At 40.9% G+C, this 20,058-nt stretch overlaps 1 protein-coding gene across 1 annotated transcript in view; it reads right to left on the bottom strand.

Moving 5' to 3' along the window:
• T265_06607 (hypothetical protein) overlaps window positions 1–18,581 on the bottom strand; it is a gene marked incomplete at both ends in the record, with an annotated part of 113,342 nt that extends 94,761 nt beyond the window's left edge. The window contains one exon of the mRNA XM_009171911.1: window positions 18,392–18,581. The remainder of the gene's footprint in view (window positions 1–18,391) is intronic.
• Between the last annotated feature and the right edge of the window lie 1,477 nt (window positions 18,582–20,058).

The following is a 20,058-nucleotide window of genomic DNA, read 5'->3' as shown; positions in this document are numbered from 1 at the left end:
AATTGAGGTTTGTTGTATATATATGTGTAAATAGTACTGTAGAAATTCCAACCCAATTCTTCCCTTTGATGTTCGGGATTGTCGAACCTACATGTCACTCAAAGTTCCATGTCGGCAACCTCAACAACGGATAAAACTTCCACGTGAGGGATCTTCACTCCAAGAGCCAGTCACGTGATGTGAATTCCATGATGGAAGGATGAGTGGCACTATATCCTGTCTAAAAAGAAATTAATCACAGTGGTGATCTGCTCGTCGACTAGCCGCCCGCTAGCCGGGTGGTGACAGGTTCGAATCACCCTTAATTTTGGTGGGACGCGCACTGCTGATGATTCACAATAAGGATGGAACAGCCACACTGTGCTTCGCTGGGCCAGTGTCAACGCGTCATCCAGAATGTTTTGGATTACGTGACTGCAACTAGCGATGACTCTTCGTAATCTATGGAAGTGGCTTAATTAGATTTTGCCTCATTAATTAACCGCAAAATGATCCCTCGTATTTTCTAATCAACCACAAAATTAACAACGCATCTTTGGGCAGATTTTGAAGAAGTGCTACAATGGGTTACTGGCTCATTTTTACGTCGTTCCAGGGGAAATTTTTGGTTTCGGTAAGGTATGATTGACAAATAAATGTAAGAAGTGAAATATAACAACAGGTCGAAATGCCGTGCTTGTAGAAAAAAACAGAAGCTGGACACATTACCCAACTTAGAAAATTCCTCTTCAACAGCTTGAAAATCTTTTACCATGAAGTGTATTTTATTGCAGTCACGTGGAATTTGTGGAAAAGTTAGTCTTCGATTAAGTCATGCGTTCCATGTAAACGAAAAAACAAATTACAACTTCACTTGACTAGTCAGCTGGTGAACCAAAATAGATTGCACTTCGATGGAAGTGAAATCTTGGCTAAATCCAGTTAATTTCCTGAAGTGGAGGTGTTATTTACAAACCTCGTTTAATTCCCGAAACATTTGTCGTGTGCGTGCTGCGATGAGTCCGTTCCCGCATTATCCACAATGGACGTAGCGGGCCTGCAAAGAGATACGAATGCGCAGTGCTCTCTGGAGGTATTAATAAAGCAACACATAAGCCAATAAAGGATGAATCTCAGCTCCGTCACCACTACGTCCACCAGTATATTGCGTATAACTTAAGTGGTGCCGTGCAATACCAAGTATACCAGGAATCTGGGACTCGTTGGTATCTCGATTCCCAGCGAATAGTAATGTATAATGTCGTAATTTAACACCGGCACCAATAAAAATGGAGACGGGAAAATCAAACTGCGCTGTCCATATTTCGCCGAATGAGATAACGAACTTTTCTACAAACCAAACAAAAAGTGAAATTGTCAGGCATTTGGTTTTACCGTAGGTCGGTACAGTACACAAACTGGAAATTTTACGATGTGCAAACGAGCTCATGATCTGGATGTACTGTGCCGCGTGGGACCAGATTAGCTGAGAATATTGGTATGCAGCTAAAACGGCCGTTGATCTTTTTTCCTCAAGGTCGTTCGGCAATAAACTTTTAAGCAAATACTGAGGTGCACGTTCACAGTGTTGCTGAAACTAAGTAGTTCGAGAGTCCTGATTTCTTGCTGGTTTCTCCACCAAGCGTGGCAGTTACATTGCAGACTTCACACCAACAACAACCACAATTTCTAGTGTTCAGCCTGAAGGCGGATGATATGTTCATCTACAGGAACTGTTGCACCGGTCTCCAAAGTTGAAATCCTATTGAATTTCATGTAGGTATCCGAAATGTTTGTTCCACTCAAGCTGAAATAGTCAAACGCGTTATTTCCTGGCTGATATGACAACATCCGAGGGACAGGCCATGCAAAATGTTTAGCTAGCCATTCTTCAGGGTGTTCAACATAACATCCGTAAGCAAGCACTTTGGCCAATGGGTCTCGAGAAGCCATCAGTTCAAATACAGACTGTGGAGCAGAACCCATGTTTAAATATGTAGAAACAAAACGTATCTCTTGTTACACTGGATGCAGTAAGTTCGAAACCAAGCTTCATCATTGAATAGTGCTTCTTTCTCGTCTTTTTGAAGGGCTCGCCAGTTGTCTATTTGCCATTGTCTGTTTACCCAATCAACCGCCAAAATGAAAGCAAAGTAGGACCCACTTTATCTTATTCGTCGAGCTGCGCAGATCGTTATTTTCCATGTAAGCGTGGCCAACTGTTTACCAGGTATTAATCCGATTGTCTAGTGGATCCCGTTTCAAAATCCAGTGTACGCGATTTTTGTATCCTGCATTCATGTCTGAACTTTAACAGATACGTGTGACTGCCACTTGATTACCAGCGGTTCTTCCCTGATGGGAATCATATACTCTGCAGCCAACAGCTCAAAACATTCAGTAAAGTGTTCAGCTCGTTAAGCTTACTCAGAAGCAAGAATAGTGTGTTTGGTAAAGCCCTTTCCTTCAAGAAAGGTGCTACTTATTTGGAATATGCTTGTTCTGCCATACAAAGATTAGAACGAATTTTTCTCACTTATTACACGTTCTCCTGCTAGGTTGTCTTAATTCAAACCGTTCTAAATTAATCTTGCTATCGCGTACGCATTAGGCGGTAACAACTAAGATTGGAACTCTGACCATTCTAAGACAGTTTCTCGTACCCCATAGTTCGAGAGTAGTCTGACACACGGTATGCAACGAGATAGCCTTCTTAACTCATAAACCTCCTTTCAAATTGGAACCGAACATCAGTTTATGGCGAACTTCGGATAGCTGGTGGAATAGAAATAGGACTGTGATGCTATGAGATGGGCGGTTCGTTGCATTTTGGCCAACAATTTGTTTTGCAAAGATAATATAAATCGCCATTTTTTAGCAGACACGAAACATCCATGCTGACCCAAGGCGAATATGTATGTAGAAACGGTAATTTTGAATGGTTGACTGTTTAGTATCTCTCCGCGGGATTAATATCATACGAGAAAGTCCCCGATTTACGAAAAAGACAAATTGCAACAGACACCTAAAAATATCACACCACGTATGAATCATTGTCATCAAAGATCTGGGATCCGGGGTATTTAGTTTTTGGAAATTACTCGAAATATATCGAGAAGACCAGAAACTAATACAATAGGTGAACACTGAAGAACAATTGTTTGGTACTAAAGTTATATAGCACGTTGGTTGGTAGAATACCAGTTAGCACCGCAACTGATCTAGTACACAGAACTTTAGGCACCAAGAATAGCATACATGTCATCACACAACCACTTACATATCAACATTGAATACCGGACTAATGGCTTCCGTGGCTGTGCAAATCATACGCACAGATCAATAAGATATCATAACATTTGAACTTCCGGCCGGACTGTAATAACGTGGCCGAATGGTGCCACAATTTCGACAAAGATCTTGGCAACATATACCAAGCTGGTACAACCAGCGACTGTACCTAAGGTCAAGTAGCAAATTTATGCGGGACCTAACTCGAATCAGCACATGCATGTTACGTTTGGGTACTTCTGTATATGAGTGACGCAAGACGATTTCAATGAATAGACCGGATTTGAAACTAATCTACACACGTGACTCAGCACATCAAGTACACCATGTCTTGAGGATATAATAGTCGTGTGGTTCTTAGTAACGCGATCAAGTGATTTGGTACAGTAAAGTTTGTGGACGCCATTGGAATGACTTCACAAAACACTAATTTTTGACTATCACTTTAAATTGAAGAATTAAGCCAACAAGGAAGTTGACCATAAAGTTGTAGTTGAGCGATATGAACAGGGAACAACATCACGCAGAATTGTTAACACAAGAAAATTGGTGAAGATTTGGCATGTAATGTCTTTGAGGAGTGCTCAGTTTTCATTATCTGACACCTTTCACGCCGGGAAGTTGTTTAGACATCATACACTGGTTGCTGGTAAAATGATTTTTCACTTGTCGTTGAGGTGAGAACTATTCACCAGCTCTCATTATACGGCTTTCTTCTGAACTGGACGACAGAATTTTGTTTGACAAATGGTTAGCTCTAATTGGTTGAATCAAATTTTCCTGGATTTATCCGGTCATGATGGGGTTCATGCTTTCAGGACGTATTAAAACAACCCAAATGGTCGTCGGGAGCGTGTTATGGGATCCGATAGAGGAGCCAAGAAAGGCGGTCTTTGTTAACTCACTAGAGAAGAGTAAAACTGTCGCACCCAAGCTACTCATTCTGGCAAACGCCGCTGCAAACGCTGAGCCGGGTTCACTTGTGAAAACGAGTAGGCTATGCTTCTCGTAATTGAATTGAAGCCTATGGTGAAACAGAGGTTAGAGTTTTATATCGTTGGTGTTACCAATACTCTTTGTTCGCAGGATGATGTCAGTTACCCTCGCTCACCGGGTATCCTACCTGCTTCCTTCGATAGCTGTTGATGAATTGGAGGTGTCCCAGTGGAATAAGAGAAAAATGTCTCAGTAAAAAACCGAATGAGGGCTAGTCAGAGTGGGGTCGATGTTGCTGTTCGTAAATCTGAATAGTTCGCATCTACAGTAGTAAAAAGAGAAAAGTGCTGGAAGTCGCACAGGGATCAGAAGGCAATAAAAAAAACAGAAGTCCAGTCGTACTAGGTTTTTATTGATCCGGAGGAACTCTTACTGAATCTGCATTACTGAGTAAACCAAATATAGCGAGTAACTATCACCTAATTCACAACAAACAAGCCACCTAACACAAATAGGATTATGAAAACTTAAAGTACGTCATGAATATACATCCTAATATGAGAACAAAAGGTGCAGCAGTTGACAAGAGTCTGCTGAATACGCAGTCATCTTATTTTGCTTCATCTATCCAGGCCAACTGCAATGCGCAACACGTCTCAGTAGACGGTGTCGTACACATCGTTGGTGGAACTATGGTCGAGACAGTGAACCGAGCTACCTGATGTTGACGACACTTCTTATAACACCGAACCCTCCATTTGATGATTGGTTGTTAAACACGAGTGAGCAGCATAGGATAGCTCTCGGGCAGTGTGTTCGCCCAATAGGTATATTGGCAAAGCCAGGATGAGTATGTTTATCATTTCTTGGAACCTGCCTCCGTGAATTCGGGCAACAGTTTACCTGACCACCGCGGGACTTTCAAATGTACCTTTCACAGAGTGGATCTGCGGAATATGCGGCCATATATGCCTTCGTAGGTTTAACGCTGTATTTTACGAACGTACCCACGGATGTAGCTGTGACCACCTGAAACCAAGGTGGGTCTGTCAAGACCTTGAATTTAAGGGAGACTCAAACCAGCCCATCTGAATCTCGCCTCATTTTCCAGTTGGTACTATTTTTCAGTTATTTAAGTATATTTTCTTGAAGGAAACACGAGTATGCAAGTGACTCTCTGACAGCCCATGGCCAGTTTCGTCAATGGGCACAGATATCCAGATGTCTGAAAACCGCTGATCGAAAAAACTGGTTCGGATGCTCAATATATCTTGCCCATTAATACTTACGGCCTATACAGCAGCTCGTATTCGTAGTGCTGAGTGATCCATCCGCGCGAAAGGTGAAAAGTGTATGAACACACTGCGATAAAGTTGTAGAATATGCATTCCAGACGGCTGGCTGGCGAGGTGGTTAAAAAGATGGTTCACTCCGCGGAGTTAGTCGGGTTTAGTTGATTTTCCGGGCTTTACTAATTAGGGTTTCTAAATTTAAACTTCCACTATGGTGCACTGCCTTTTTGGTTTGGCTTGCCAAATAGTCAGGTGGATTCGCAGATATTGGTCCATCTTTTTGTCCGTTTTTGACATGAGAAAAACCAACTTTTAATTATTTCACAAGATACCTAGCCTTTTGCATCAAAATGTACTTTATAGCAAATCATTTGGGTGCTTTTTCTCCTGCCCTCTCAGTTTATTTGCTCTTTTCATGGAATAAACTAAGAATAAGCGCCAAGTTAACCACCATTAGCAAGCAACCGACATTGTTCTAAACTTGTCATAAAAGGGATAGTATCAATTAAAAAGTGGCTTTAAGTTGCTTGCAGCCCACCAGTTTAGTAAGAATCCGGAACAAAAGAGACTATCTAGATTAGGAACTGGTATGGTCATCTTTCCGAAAAGCTCAAATTGTCAATGACGAAACATTGGGTGATCTTGGAATCACTATGTTCATGTCGATATATTGCAAGGTTCGATATGTTTCCATGACTTAGACGATGTCAGTAATGGAATCAATGAAGAACCCTCTTTTCTTGTTTAAAGAAATAGATATAAGGACAGTAGTTTATCGTCGGTTAGGTTTCATGGCAAAATCGGTCCTAAAAAAACCTCCAGGATGAAGATGCGGCTTCTGGCATTTTTAACTGACCAGTCAATTGGACTCACCGTCCTAGATCTATCCTATGCTACTCTAACGGGTTCAACAGTCAATCGTCATATTAAGCCCCTGGTGATGAACTAGCGACAGCGTGTTTGTCAAAATTATGGGAGTCTTTTTGCTGAATTGATAACGGTTCAAACCATTTAGCGTTGCATGTTACAGTTGATAAAACTTTCGATTTTAGCTGAGCCAGACGGAGATATGCGATGATTCACTATTTATCAGCCTCTGTAATCTAAAAAGCACATTCGTAAGGCGACTACATGGTTATAGTGTCCTGTCTAATAATAGCCTAATAACCTAATAGCCTATGCTTTATTTATTTACTTGGAGTAGTAATTTAGATTATCAGCATAACTGTCATACTTAAGCTAATGGTAAGGATTAGCTGTGGATAACCTTGGTGGATCACATGCTCGTCCGGTTTGACAATAGCGATTTTGAGCTTTTCTAAAGTGCTCTAAATGTCTTCAGAGCTCTGTTTGTCGACTTGGGATATGGGATAAATCATAGGCGAGATGACGGCCTGAAATGTCGAAGGAAGAGGTAGAGAGTTAAAACTTATTCTATCCGGATATTCATGAAGCGTATTTTTCGGGGCCACTCATATACACTTTTGTTCAGTTTCCTCTGCTCTATTCCTCTGCTTGTATATTGTACACCTTGGTAACGAAACTGCGCCAAGCCAACAAAAATTAGATCTCGCCCACTTCAAGTGGAATATGGTGAAATAAGTAGGTGGACTTCAAATTACTGATTATTTGTGCGGTGCCTTGAAACAAGACACAGAATGATATTTATACAGTAGGAAACAAAGGGACCTCTTTCACAAATAATTCCATTGAGCTGTAATGATCCAAGTGCACAACGAAGATTGTGATACAATGGTTTGTGTGAATCATTTGAAGGTAAGCTTGCTTGGAAGGGCACATTCAGTGTTTCAAATAAATGCTTTCAAGGCGCATTCCATGGAGGTTGAATATAACACGGCAATTTCAGAAAGATTGCACTGAAAAAAGTTGTGTTGCCAACGGGATACCATTCTATAAACTTAACGCTCTACTCACAAGGTTACTGAAAACTCTTCGACAGCTCTTGGCGGGTTTCGCTCTTCTTGGGGCTCATCAGGTAGGCAGAGTTCCCACGTTTCCGTCAAACTTATGTTCTAATTAAACCATTCTACTTCATACAGTCCCTCAATCGGACTCCAGCTTATTGCTCGGTTGACCTTTGAGCAATAAACACTGCTGTTTCTTAACTACTTTGGACATTTTCACACAGTCTATAATCGGTTGGTTTAGGAGATCATAGATTTGAACTCGCCTTAATGTGAATTATTCATAATGAGAATCGGTCGAATTCGACTCCAATAAGCACCTCAGTAATTTGGTAGTCGGATAAGATGGGCCGAATTTGTGCCAACCATCGTTTTGCTACCTTAATACAGAATATATTCAGTTCCATCGAGTTTGGATCTTATTACAAAATTCAATGAATGATGTTGTCCTACAGGGTATGGATAGCAGCGAACCTTGTTATACTAGCTTTGCTTTCGTTGACGATTTTGTGACCATTATCCAACAGGTTAACTTAGTAGTATCTTTATTGTATTATTCGTAAAGCATTTGGAAAGGCGTTCTCAATCGCTTAGAGCAGCATGTCTAAGTAACGGTTGCAGTCATAAATAACGTGGACGCAAATCCATCGTGTAATGGCACAGATTTGCAGGAGCAACCGGACCATACGACCAATAATATCTGCACCATAATTAGTGTGTTCATCGTAGCGTTTGACGGGCGTTCTCTTGTTTCCTTCTCCCTAAATGGAAAAAACTGTTACTTCTGGTCCGATAAACTACTATTGGCTACTTGCATTCTCCATGTTGATAAAAGGCAGGTTCATCGACCACAACCATCGAAGGTGCTTCAAGGAAGTCTTTTGGAGCACGCCAAGGTTCCGAAGAATGAACGCACATAACAGGAATATTACGTAGCGCGATCCCAATGACCGAGTTAAAGGCCAAGTATTTACGCCTAATGAGTGTAGCTTAACAATGAGTAAACCAACGGAATTTTTCATAAGTGGAATAAGATAGTAAAAGCACCCATAGTCTAATTAACTAAGCAAGAATAACTAGTGAGACAAGTCAAGTTGACTTCAGGGACAATTTTGGACCAAAATGTGTTGCAGTAAAACAAATCGTTGTTTTCGATTAAGGAGAATCATACGCAATGTTCAGTTTGATACTAGTCACGAGGACTACTATTACAGTTAAACCACTCTTCAAGTTGATTCTGCTCAGCAATCGGTCTTTTGTGGTGACTATGTGTAGCCTGTGCACAGTTTGGCAGCAAGAATGTGAGCCTTCATGTTGGCAACGAACAGAATGAGTTTTTCTACGATTTATTCGCTGATTGCCATTATCCTATTCCACACTTTAAAATGGATGATAGAAATTGTGTACTACATCGGGAAGACAATTGCGCCTTTGAACAGTAGCAGCATTACAACTCTGTTGCAACCGTTTCCGACTTGTCGTTTCAGGGGATTAATCAAGTCTGCTCTGTGCACCAAACTTACCGATGGTGGTAACATATTGGCCACCGATTTGTTTTGGAAAATGACCACCAACGCCAATTTTTAGACCCCCAAATCTGAGTTCATACATTAATTTAGTTCAATTTAATTTAATTTAATTTACTCACATTACTTTCTTCTACAATGACCCAGCCCACTGTTAAAGTTTGCTTATTTAATAGTCCCCTACACAAGGCACATCTAGGAAAAAACTATCTATGAAGTGTATTTTATTGGGGTGTTTGTGTTTTATTTAATGTCATGCACCTGGTTCAGTTTTAATGGCTTTCCAATCAGCGTTGAATAGGAGGAATTACTATGTCATGCTACGTTGGTTCATTCTACATGAACCATTCAGAGTCATTTCTTCAGGCTTCAGTCTTTGGTGCTGCGTTAGCACGTGGCTGTGCAGTAAATTCCGTCCCCCCAGAAAGGCAATTTAAATTATCCTGAGCTAAGTATAAAAGACCCAAGCAATTGAAACACCTGCTTGTTACCTTTCGGGAGGTAATGGACCGGGTTATTTTTAAAGAAAACATGCGTCTCAATAATAATAACGGTAATTGAACATTTATGCCAAAAAGTGGATGGTGGCTGGTGATCTGTGATGGGGCCACACGACGTAGAAGACGTCGAACCTAATAAGACGGTAATTAGGACACAGACCAATAAAAACCAGGCTGGCGTTTGTCTTCATGGATAAAATACTACTACTACTATAAGTTTCTGAATATTTGCTAGTTTTTATGCTTACTAATCGTGGTAGCTTGTAGAAAGACTGACACATTGGCCCCTGATACTGTACATCGTGAGTTGCCTTTCCACTTCTAGATTTCTGGCCCTCGGATTTTTTGTTAAATGACTCCTGCGTCACACTGGCAGACTGACGGAGTTACTTCACTTAACCAGTCGAAGCACTGACTGGCTTATTTTAAAATGATCCCATTCCTTCGCCTATAATAGGATTGTACTGATATGCATACAAATAACATGATTCGTCAGAATCCCGTTACACATGAATGAAAATGCCTGTTTCTTCTCAGGCTTTTAAAGAAGGATCTACACCCTCCATCCAGATTCACCATCGGTCAAGATTTGGTACCGTACTATTCAGAATGCATGTGGCTTTAAGCTAGGCGGATTCATTAACAGAAGTGAAGGACTTAAGTGGAATTCTGTTTAGACGCTACTGTCAGAAGTCTTTATCAGCCACTTATCAGTGCACTGAATCTATATCAGCCTCTTGCAACTTAGATAAGCAATAATATTTCACCTTATATTATGAAACGTCCAGCTGAAGGAGTTAATTTGAATGTGAATACGGGAATGCTTAGCTTACCCCTATTTTCAAAACATTGATAGATTTCCGGCCGAACAACAGATGGACGGTACATAATTCAAGATGGAAATACATGCAATAGTTCATACTATTTCTCAGAGATCTAATATGAAATCATGAATTTTCGCTAACTCAGCACTCGATGTTTTTTCCAAGGAAACCCGAAAGGGGTTACTGGTCTATAATTAATCTTTAAACAAATACTACTAGTTTTGTTGCAACGAATGAGTGAAGGTGTAGTTAACTGTGATAACTTAAGATGATCTTTGACGGTAATTTCTATGATGAGCGCAAGGTCATCTCCATCGTCCTCTTCATGTGGCTTGCTTGCCTTCTCCCAGAGACTCATGCGTTTTTTTCCAAGAATCAGGCAAAAATACACCGATATAGAATAAAATGCAGCATACTGTTGTGTGAACTGAGCTAGCATATTTTTTCGCGAAGGTTAAGTATCTTCCTGAAAGCTAGTTTGATGCTTTTACTTTTAAGGATGAACCAGTATTCTGCACAACCGTGGTGGGCTTACAAATACGATTTGCATAATCCAGCGTGATAAGCTACTTTATGTCGAAATGCATTCAGTGTAGTGTAACACGCTAACTTTCAACAGGTAATCATTGTCCTCGCAGTCGTTAGCGTAAGACAGTGCAGCTCCATTGAGTTATTATGAGGAAAAAAATAGAAGTAGATGGGGAGGGACGTATTGTCAGCCTACCACAATCATTCTGAGGTATCTGCACCTACAAACATTCACTCAAACGAGCTGGATAGTAACTGACAATAGAAACACCAATGAAAACTATTAGCATCCACTGCAGCGAACCCAATCAGTTTTGGTGGAGATCATGTGGTCTTCAACCCAGAAGGCGATTCGTGCGGACAACACCCTCTGTCGAATAAAAAAATTGGCTACCTATATTCTTCCGCCACTCTAAAGTGTGTAAACACCAATGAAAACTATTAGCATCCACTGCAGCGAACCCAATCAGTTTTGGTGGAGATCATGTGGTCTTCAACCCAGAAGGCGATTCGTGCGGACAACACCCTCTGTCGAATAAAAAAATTGGCTACCTATATTCTTCCGCCACTCTAAAGCGTGTAAAAAAACAGCACTCTTTTCAGCAAACGATGGTTCGGGATACGCACTGAATGGCTTTTAGAACTGGACATATAGCTCCGTTGAATTCCCCGCTGCATGGCCGAGTACTCGATTCCTAATTGCCTCGGCAAGGATTCGCCGACATCAGCCTACACCAGCTGTGGTTCTGAGAAAAAGGTAGTCGAAGACATGAAGACGTCTCATTTCCGCTGCCCATATGAGGGCAGATTCCTGCTCGCTACTCTTGAGTTGGTGTTTCACGAACCATTATAGTGTGACGAAGTGATGCCAAGTGTCTTTTCGTGACTTAGTAAAGACTTTATTTAGAGACAAAATGACATACAAAAGAGTCCAGTACGTGTTTAATTTTCAATTCGTCGGCTTGCTGAATCCACCCGACCATCGGGAAACATGGAACTACGTGAACTCGATTTTATTCCTTAACGCTCTGACACAGCTTATCATAATGGGTCACCGAAACCGAAAAAAAGACCAAATGCTCCCAGGGGTAAATTCGCGTGGTTACCATCTGGTTCAGTATTTATGGGCTTGAAAAACAATCTGGAGGCCAGAATTGGAAGACATTTTGTTTTTGTTGTTCCTTTTGAAGAGAACACAATTGTTTTAGATAACCTGAGGCTGATGCTGAAGCGCGTTCTTCTCTGCAAAATATTGACATCAACCAATCTTCTGGGGCAAAGGAGTCAAAGCGGCTAATGTCCTTATAAACAAAAATAAATAAGTTTTGTTTGTTGTTTCCTACTAACCTGATTTAAAAAATACATTTAACTCCATCGAGGTGCAATTGGTCGGTAGATACATACTGCCTGAAATTCCCTGGGAATTGTTGGTGGACGAGCATACCCCTCAAGAATGCTGACATCACAGTTGATGCAACTGGGAAAATGCACATGAGCTTTTAAGGCCAAAGCCTTATTATGCGGTATAACATGAGTCCACTGCATATTGTCAGAAGTCGTGCTCCAGAGAGCTAATTGGTCACTGTGGAAAATGGATTATGGAGTATTGGATACAGTTAACTAGCGCGACCCAGTCATTTTGAATCCTTGTACCAGTAGCTTGGTTACGTCTAAAAGGACACTCCGATTGAATTATGGGTGAATTCGGAAGCGCGCATTTTAATCCGCGTTCTGGGGGTTCTCTTGATAGGTTACCTTAGTTTGTAAGGTAACTACTGGCCGGGGAATTTCGCTTAACAGGGCTTCATTGAAAATTTTGGAAACAAGTTCCAAACCACTTGATGTGAATGCCAAATAGTCTTTAATTCACGTATTACTTCTTAGGATAAATTCTATCAGGTATCTTAATAGGTTACAGCGGATCCCATAGTTTGGTCTGAAATACCACCGTACCGGAATGGAAGGTATCACGCCAGATTGTTTCTCATACACATTAGAACGTCTGCTCATTTTCGTGTTTAGAATCAGAAGACAGTCGCCTCATTCTTGTGAGCGACGGAACAGAACGAAGTGTCAGCATCAATTTTAAAATGAATTTTAATATTTCTAATTTCTAATGCCTTGGGAGCACTGTGCATTTAAACTTCATAAGAAATCAAACACTATCCAAATATGCATGTTGGGGATAAATTTGATGCTCGACCACGTATCGTTGAGCTTAAATTTGCACATTTATTTCGGTTTCTAGCATTTCTTCTTGGAAAAATGGCAGTTTAATAGCATTCTTTGGTTGAAATGAACTGCCTGTTTGTTTCTGTTAGGGTATAAAATTGGAATAAATGGGGCCTATCATCTCTCGTTCCTCAGTATAGTTCTAGACGCTAGTACTGTCTGTTCTGTCAGTCACCAGTCCCCGGCCCCCGACACCCGACGGTGCAATTCTATGAGTGCCATTTGGATGACCAAGTAATGTGTGGCAACTCTTTGAGAAACTGTGGGTGAAAGTAAATAGATATCACCAGATACTGCACGGTAACGTTTCTGATAATTTACGCATGGTGTGTACGTGACAACTTCCTATCACTTCCAATCCAACACTTACAATAATCAGGGAATGCACCTTTCGCTTGATCCCATTGGTGTACTTCTGTCATATCAACTAAGACGCTCAAAAAACATACAAACATGAGTATTTGGTCTAATACGCGCTCCCGAAGAGTCATATGGTGAACCATGTATTTTCTCATGTATCAAGCGTCATTCCAAGGGAAATGCAGGAACACTTATTGGGGGAAGTGGACTAATAATCCGTGCTCTTCCAAATGTACTGTGTCAATCAACATCTCAAAATTAGTTCCGAAACCTTTAAAGTACCTATGTGAATCATTCGAATTTCACCACCCGGAATATATACATTTCACACAGGCACTTCGCAGTCCTATCTGAAATGCCATTGTTTATATAACCTATCTACAATTGCTATTGACTTGACCGTCAATAATTGATCGGCAAACTCCCGTGCATATTGAAAAATCCGCATAAGCCGAATGAGAGCCTGATCTCACAAATTTGTCTTTGCTGGTTTTCAGCCAAATTTGAAGCCTAGACCACCGAAAGTGGAGGTACCGGTTGAAAACTCCTTTTTGGCTTTGAATTTTGTGAGGAAAGGTGAGGCACTAGCTATGCCGAAAGCATCGTGAAGCACTTGGGGACTATGAGCTGCGAACAAATAAGAGCTATAACTGCCACAACTCTTGAAGTAAATACTATAAATACAAGTAATGTGGGTGAAAAAACACTGGCTTCGGTTTTTTACGATTTACACCTAAGAGCTTCGCGCATGTGTAAGATATCAGCGTCTGACAAGCCATGGACGTCACACAATGTGGTAATAACTGATGTCGCATGTGTAAGATATCAGCGTCTGACAAGACGTCACACAACGTGGTCATAACTGATGACGACCTGAATTATTAAATTGAGTTAGTAAATTACTCGGTGTGACAAAGTTGTCGCGAGGTTGAGACACATGAATGTGGTAAAAACGAAAAGTCCCTGAAGGTTAGAAATGTGGGAAATCGATGGTTGGGTTCTGCCCGTACACGTCTCGTTTCGCTTGTTTCTTGTATCTGGATTTATCATTTTTTGTGAATTCTTTGTATACCTCAAAATGGTATACTTTGCTACAGTTGTCCCAATATCATTAAAATCGAATAATATTTGGAAACACGTGTGTCCTCTCAAACTTTCACCAGCCACTTGGTGAGTGCTGTTGTCGTCAGGTAGTAACTTCGGTCTGAGGAGACTAAATCTGAGAAGGCAAGACAATTTAGAACAGGAGTTTTTGGAAGCCCTGTCTTGATTTTTTCAACAGAGTTTCCATTGAATATTACAAAGTTAAGGTAGGATGAGTTAAACGTCATATGAATTATGGGTTTTTCTCTTTAGAGTACTTATACTTTTGATCGTCCGTCCAGTTTTAATGGCCTTGTGGGTAAGTAAAGTGAAAATTTTAACCACGGAGGATGGATAGTTGTATTATTATTATTCGGCGACGGGCCTATCATCTCGATGTAGGCTGTCGGTCGGATGATTGGTAGATCTACGGTTCGGTTCACGACATCCTCCTTAGACATCCTGAAATTCAATGTCAGTCATTGTTCAAGAACTTTGCGCAACCTTTGATTCACCACTAGAGACGCACAAAGATACACGTACACAGTTTTTACTGACATCCATCACTTACCCGTGGCCACAATTAATTTTTAACCATACAGCTAGTTACACTTACTTCATACAAATAATAAATTTGGGCGCTATTTTTGGGAGCATTCTGAATCACGGAGGATAATCGGCTAACTATTTTCTGCAGAGTTCATCTGTCTAACGGCATTGGTCCCAAGTTCTTCCAAAAAACTTTCAGTGTTCGCCGAGCTTGGCAATTGACTTGCAAAAGTTTCGTCACCATTCGAGGAGACATATTCAGTGCGCCGAAGATGTCTCCTCGAATGGTGACGAAACTTTTGCAAGTCAATTGCCAAGCTCGGCGAACAGATTAACAGCCACCTGATCAATTACCAACTTTCAGTGTATGTTGATCCGCTTGTTTATTAGCGTGGAATTCTGCCAAAAGGTGCATCCTCAAAGAGAAGAATTCTTGCCACAATGGCTGATAATCGGCTGTGTCTGCCTACCATCCCAGAGAATGTGGTTTTGCATCCATTATTATAAAATCTGATTTTGATTATTTGTGGAGCCCTCAGGATGATAATTTAATGAGGATATGTCCCGATCAGTAGTTTAAATGCTCATACTACTTTCAGAAAAATTTTGCTGACTAAGAGCGGATTTGGTTACCAAAAACCACAAGAGAGAGACGTGAAACGCAAATTCGCACCCTTTAACAGGCACGTAGCTGTAACCATCGGGATATTTTTTCTTAGGCGCTTTCACGATGAAGTATAACTTTACGAGATGTACGTTGAGATAAATTACCAGAAGTGGTTTTCGTAACGGTTAAAAAGATCAGAAATTTATTGATGAGTCACCCAGATATCCTTGACCCACGGTGTACCGTCATAATAACTTCTCTAGGCATGTACGCCACCTGGGATACGATAAAGATGCACACAAACCGTTCAGGTTCTTTCTTAATCGAAGCAGACTTTTCAAATGTCATCACAAACATGTGTATATTTTGGTGATTGAAAGCAGCCACGCTTAAAACATTTCGTCTTACGGATGTTTTGACATGGGGATTTTCGTCATACCCATAGGAGTTCTAAAAATATACTATAGTGAAAATGATAAAAATAGCCTGCTGACATCTCCGAAAAGAAATGTACATCACAACCACTAGAAAAAGTTGTGCTTGTGTTGAACGGGTCTTGCACGACTGGACCGGCTACCATAACACAACATGAAGCCAACTGACCAAACGCCTGACGAACGAGTGAAAATATTTCACAGTTGGCATTCATGCAAAAGACAATGATATTATGTGGTTCAATAACCCGCGTGGTTCTTAAGCACAAACCCTCTCAGCTGATGGTATGAATAAGCTACGAACGGTCACTCTAAGAATCATGCATTTGCTTTACCCTGCCGACTAAACCGTCGAACATATTTGCGCTTTGTTTTTAAGCCACTTATGATATCGTCAGCAGTTTACACATCATATGAGAATCGGTTTGGTTTCTTAGGAATTTAGAAGTGCATGCTTTCTGTTTTATTCGTTCTTATTCTTCCTGGTTCAGATGAAATTTTTGTGACTATAAGTTCCCAAATGCTACACAGGTTAGATTCGATCTGGACCATTTTGCGTGTGGATACTCGGTCAAATAACCTGGAAGGACTGGGACATAGATTTGACCAAGTCAGGTCGAACAACTCCAGAACTGGAAGGGTAGTGAGTGAACCAATCCAATTTAACATGCTTAAATAGAACTACAAGCCCGTAAGTGGACATTGATTCAATAATGCACCAATAATTCGCATCGTATCCAAGACGACCATCTGTATTTTTGCTAAATCTATTTCTGTGGGGACGAAGTTGAACGACAGGATGGCTGGCACTCCCCTGGTGATTGACTTGTTTTCGACATTTCGATAGTAATGATACCTGTTCTGGTCTATGTATTCATCTGACGTTTTGTACTGTACAACCAAACTAATACGGCCTATCGCATGACAGCCTATTTCTCTTATCGCTCTTCGAGGTACAAAGTGAATTCCAAAGACCTGATGAAGTGCTGACCCTGTTCAAACCTTGGCGAACTACCTGGACGCAGCTTCAGCGACAAAACACCAAATTTAATGCATTATACCCCACCAGCTTGCTGCTCAGAGGGCCGGACCAGAAAACAGCATTCTGTTATCTGAAAACAGGCTGGCTGTACTGAATTAGTAATCATACAAACTCAGGTTTCGTGGATAATCATCTGTATCCCAGACTTTACGCATAATCTTCTGTGGCTTATAGGGGGCTAAATTATAATTAATCCAGTGTCGTACTACCCAAACTCGATAATCAGTACAGTGACTCACGAAGCAAAGGGTGCCCTGTACGTGTTCCGTTATGTTGTAATGCACTGGTAACGGGTTGACGCGTATCGACTGAGAGCAGAAGCAATACTCAAATTAAGTTGTGACTCCATATGTTGGGGGATCAACTGAGTTTTAAGATGAGGTTTTTATTTAGGTTGGATTTACGAAGGTGCACGGGATGGAAGAAGAACAAGAAGAAATAGTAAAGGAAAATAAAAGCATTAGTGTGAATTTTTTCTGTTCACTGATGGACGAGTTGAATTTGACGCGCTGAAAACTAGTCCGTCATTTGACCATGAGGTGACCTTACTCAGAACTAAAGCTTCACACACAAACATTCCTTCCAGGGATGGTATATATTATTACCACCTTAATACACCACACATCGTGGGGAATTGCCACTGGGATTTTATTGGTTATGGACAAGTCAGTTCTGGACAACGCAACTTAATACGCAAAGCAGATAGCTTTGAGCAGTTAAATGAGATATATTTCGTGTGCAACGTGAATTCAAATAACTGCCCAAATGATTGGAACTCCATTCTCTATTGCCAGTCAATCTGTGGTAAATCAAAGAAGCGCCGTTCGGAGTTGTCTCCAGTGCAGACCTCTTGCGTTTCTAAGGCAATTCAAACTATGACCTTCTGGTCATGCGACCTAGAATGGTCCAACTGAAATGTAATCAACATTCACTTAGTTTGTAATCCTCCCATCATCAAGTCAAGCAATTTACATCAGGAACACTTGTATGGCGTTGTATTATTACCCCGACTACTACTACTGGAATACTTTCATTTCGCTGTACAGTTTGACTTCACTTGAAGGATGGAATTCTAACTAGGGACTTATCAATTCAACGAATGAGGACGCATGAGGACTATATAAATGCTTAACCCCATCTTTTACCTCTTGGTTACAGAAATAGTTTGATTGGCCAAGTATTCACTGCATAGTAACCGATTGTAGCTCGACAGTGCTTGTTGTGATGCAAAGAAATAGATAGCACTCGTTTGCAATTCGAAATTACTTCACTAAGTGACTTACATGTGAAAGAGAGCAATCAGTCTGTGCTTCTGAGCATTGCAGAATATTCTTCTGTGCAATCATCCACAGTGGTTTACTTCCAGATGGTATGCATTACGGCGCAAAAATCCAAGCACCCGAATTATCTGAATCTGCTTTACAGTCTTTGGATGTAAAATTCAACACGGTGAATTGAGTTTTCTTGACTGTGTTGTTTGCACAAGCCTATACAAATGTATAGAACTCCGTATATTAAATATACGTTTCGTTCGGTATGTGGTTGTTTGGACACCAATCGAACTCGGCTGCACAACGCTCGTTGATTGGTTCCATGTCTGTCGACAAGTTTGCAAACAATTGTGTTCCTGCCTGCGGCCAAACTATGGTACACGTCACACCCTTTCAAACTGCTTACCGTTGTTTTGTGTGCTTTAACATCCAACGACCTGAAGAGGATTTATCGAAAAAGGCAGGAAAAATCTATGATGGGTATATTCGCAACGTCTGAGGTGTTGTTTTGTGCACAAAACGAATATGTGTCTCGTAAGCTCCCTTTCTCTTTAGACGTCAAAAACCATCTACAGTGCGGAGATTCTGAACATATATACGGTTGGAGCACAGAATCGTTGTTTCCCAAATGGTTATTACGAAAATGTACTGATAGGCTTTATTCGCTGGAACTCAAGGGCAAATCAGTGGGAGTTCTTTGTAACAGCTTGTTTTCTTGAGAATAATGTCTATGCACTATTTTCAATAAGTTTGTACGGATCATCCGAAGCCTAGGCCTCAAAACATCTAAGGGCAGCGTCTACTTACTTAATTTAATCAAAGTAATCTGCCAAGTTAATCCATCTGTGGCAGTTAACTTTTTCTGACATTTAATCATGGGCTAGCTATTCACTCATTTTGTACACAAACAAGCAATCACGATATAACCACGCACAAAGAAATGATAAATTCTACCACCAAGTCCTTATTACCCACCGATCGATCTCGGGGAAATAGCAGTCACTCATGTCATGTGACATCATCGATTTGTTTCCATATCAAATTCTGTTATGTTCGCTAGGATTTTGCATAACCACGCCAGCTAACCAGTCATTTAATGAAAGCGAAACCTAATGAAAGTTTGTTTACATCACTGGTTGCCGAACCGGTACTTCATACTGTAGCAGGTTTGGCCAACAGCCACAGTCAATCAATTGATGGCTATGCGTCTGGTGAGACCCCACTACCAAACCGAATTTTGACTCGAATTCTTTTGTTACCAACCATATACTTTGACTCCTAGATGTCGAGAGGTAGATTTCTTTAGTTGAGAGAACGACTTTGAAGACACCGAATTTCAATGTTGCAATGTCACGAAATATTGGTAGCTCGGGTTCATTTTAGGATGTTGGTCAGGTGACTCGACAACTGGCATTCAAATGTCACCAAATGGGAATACAAGTGGGGAAGTGTTTACGAAAGCACACATCAACGAGACGCTTGCAAGCCAAAATCCAAGCCCCACAATCCAAGCAAAGTCCAGCCAATCGAAAAGTCCATTGAATTTGCTGTTTAATTTTCTACCTGAGGATCATCTTAAAGCATGGGTCCATATCGGAAAGCGCACTTGCAGAGCACAACGTGATTTTACTCAGAATGAAAGGCACGAGGATGGCGCCTACCAAATGAGCCCCCAAAAT

The sequence above is a fragment of the Opisthorchis viverrini genome, assembly GCF_000715545.1.
Source record: "Opisthorchis viverrini unplaced genomic scaffold opera_v5_139, whole genome shotgun sequence".
NCBI classification, from domain to species: Eukaryota; Metazoa; Platyhelminthes; class Trematoda; order Opisthorchiida; family Opisthorchiidae; genus Opisthorchis; species Opisthorchis viverrini.
The sequence above is the reverse complement of the archived record's forward strand: the minus strand, read 5'-3'. Positions and strand labels throughout refer to the sequence as shown.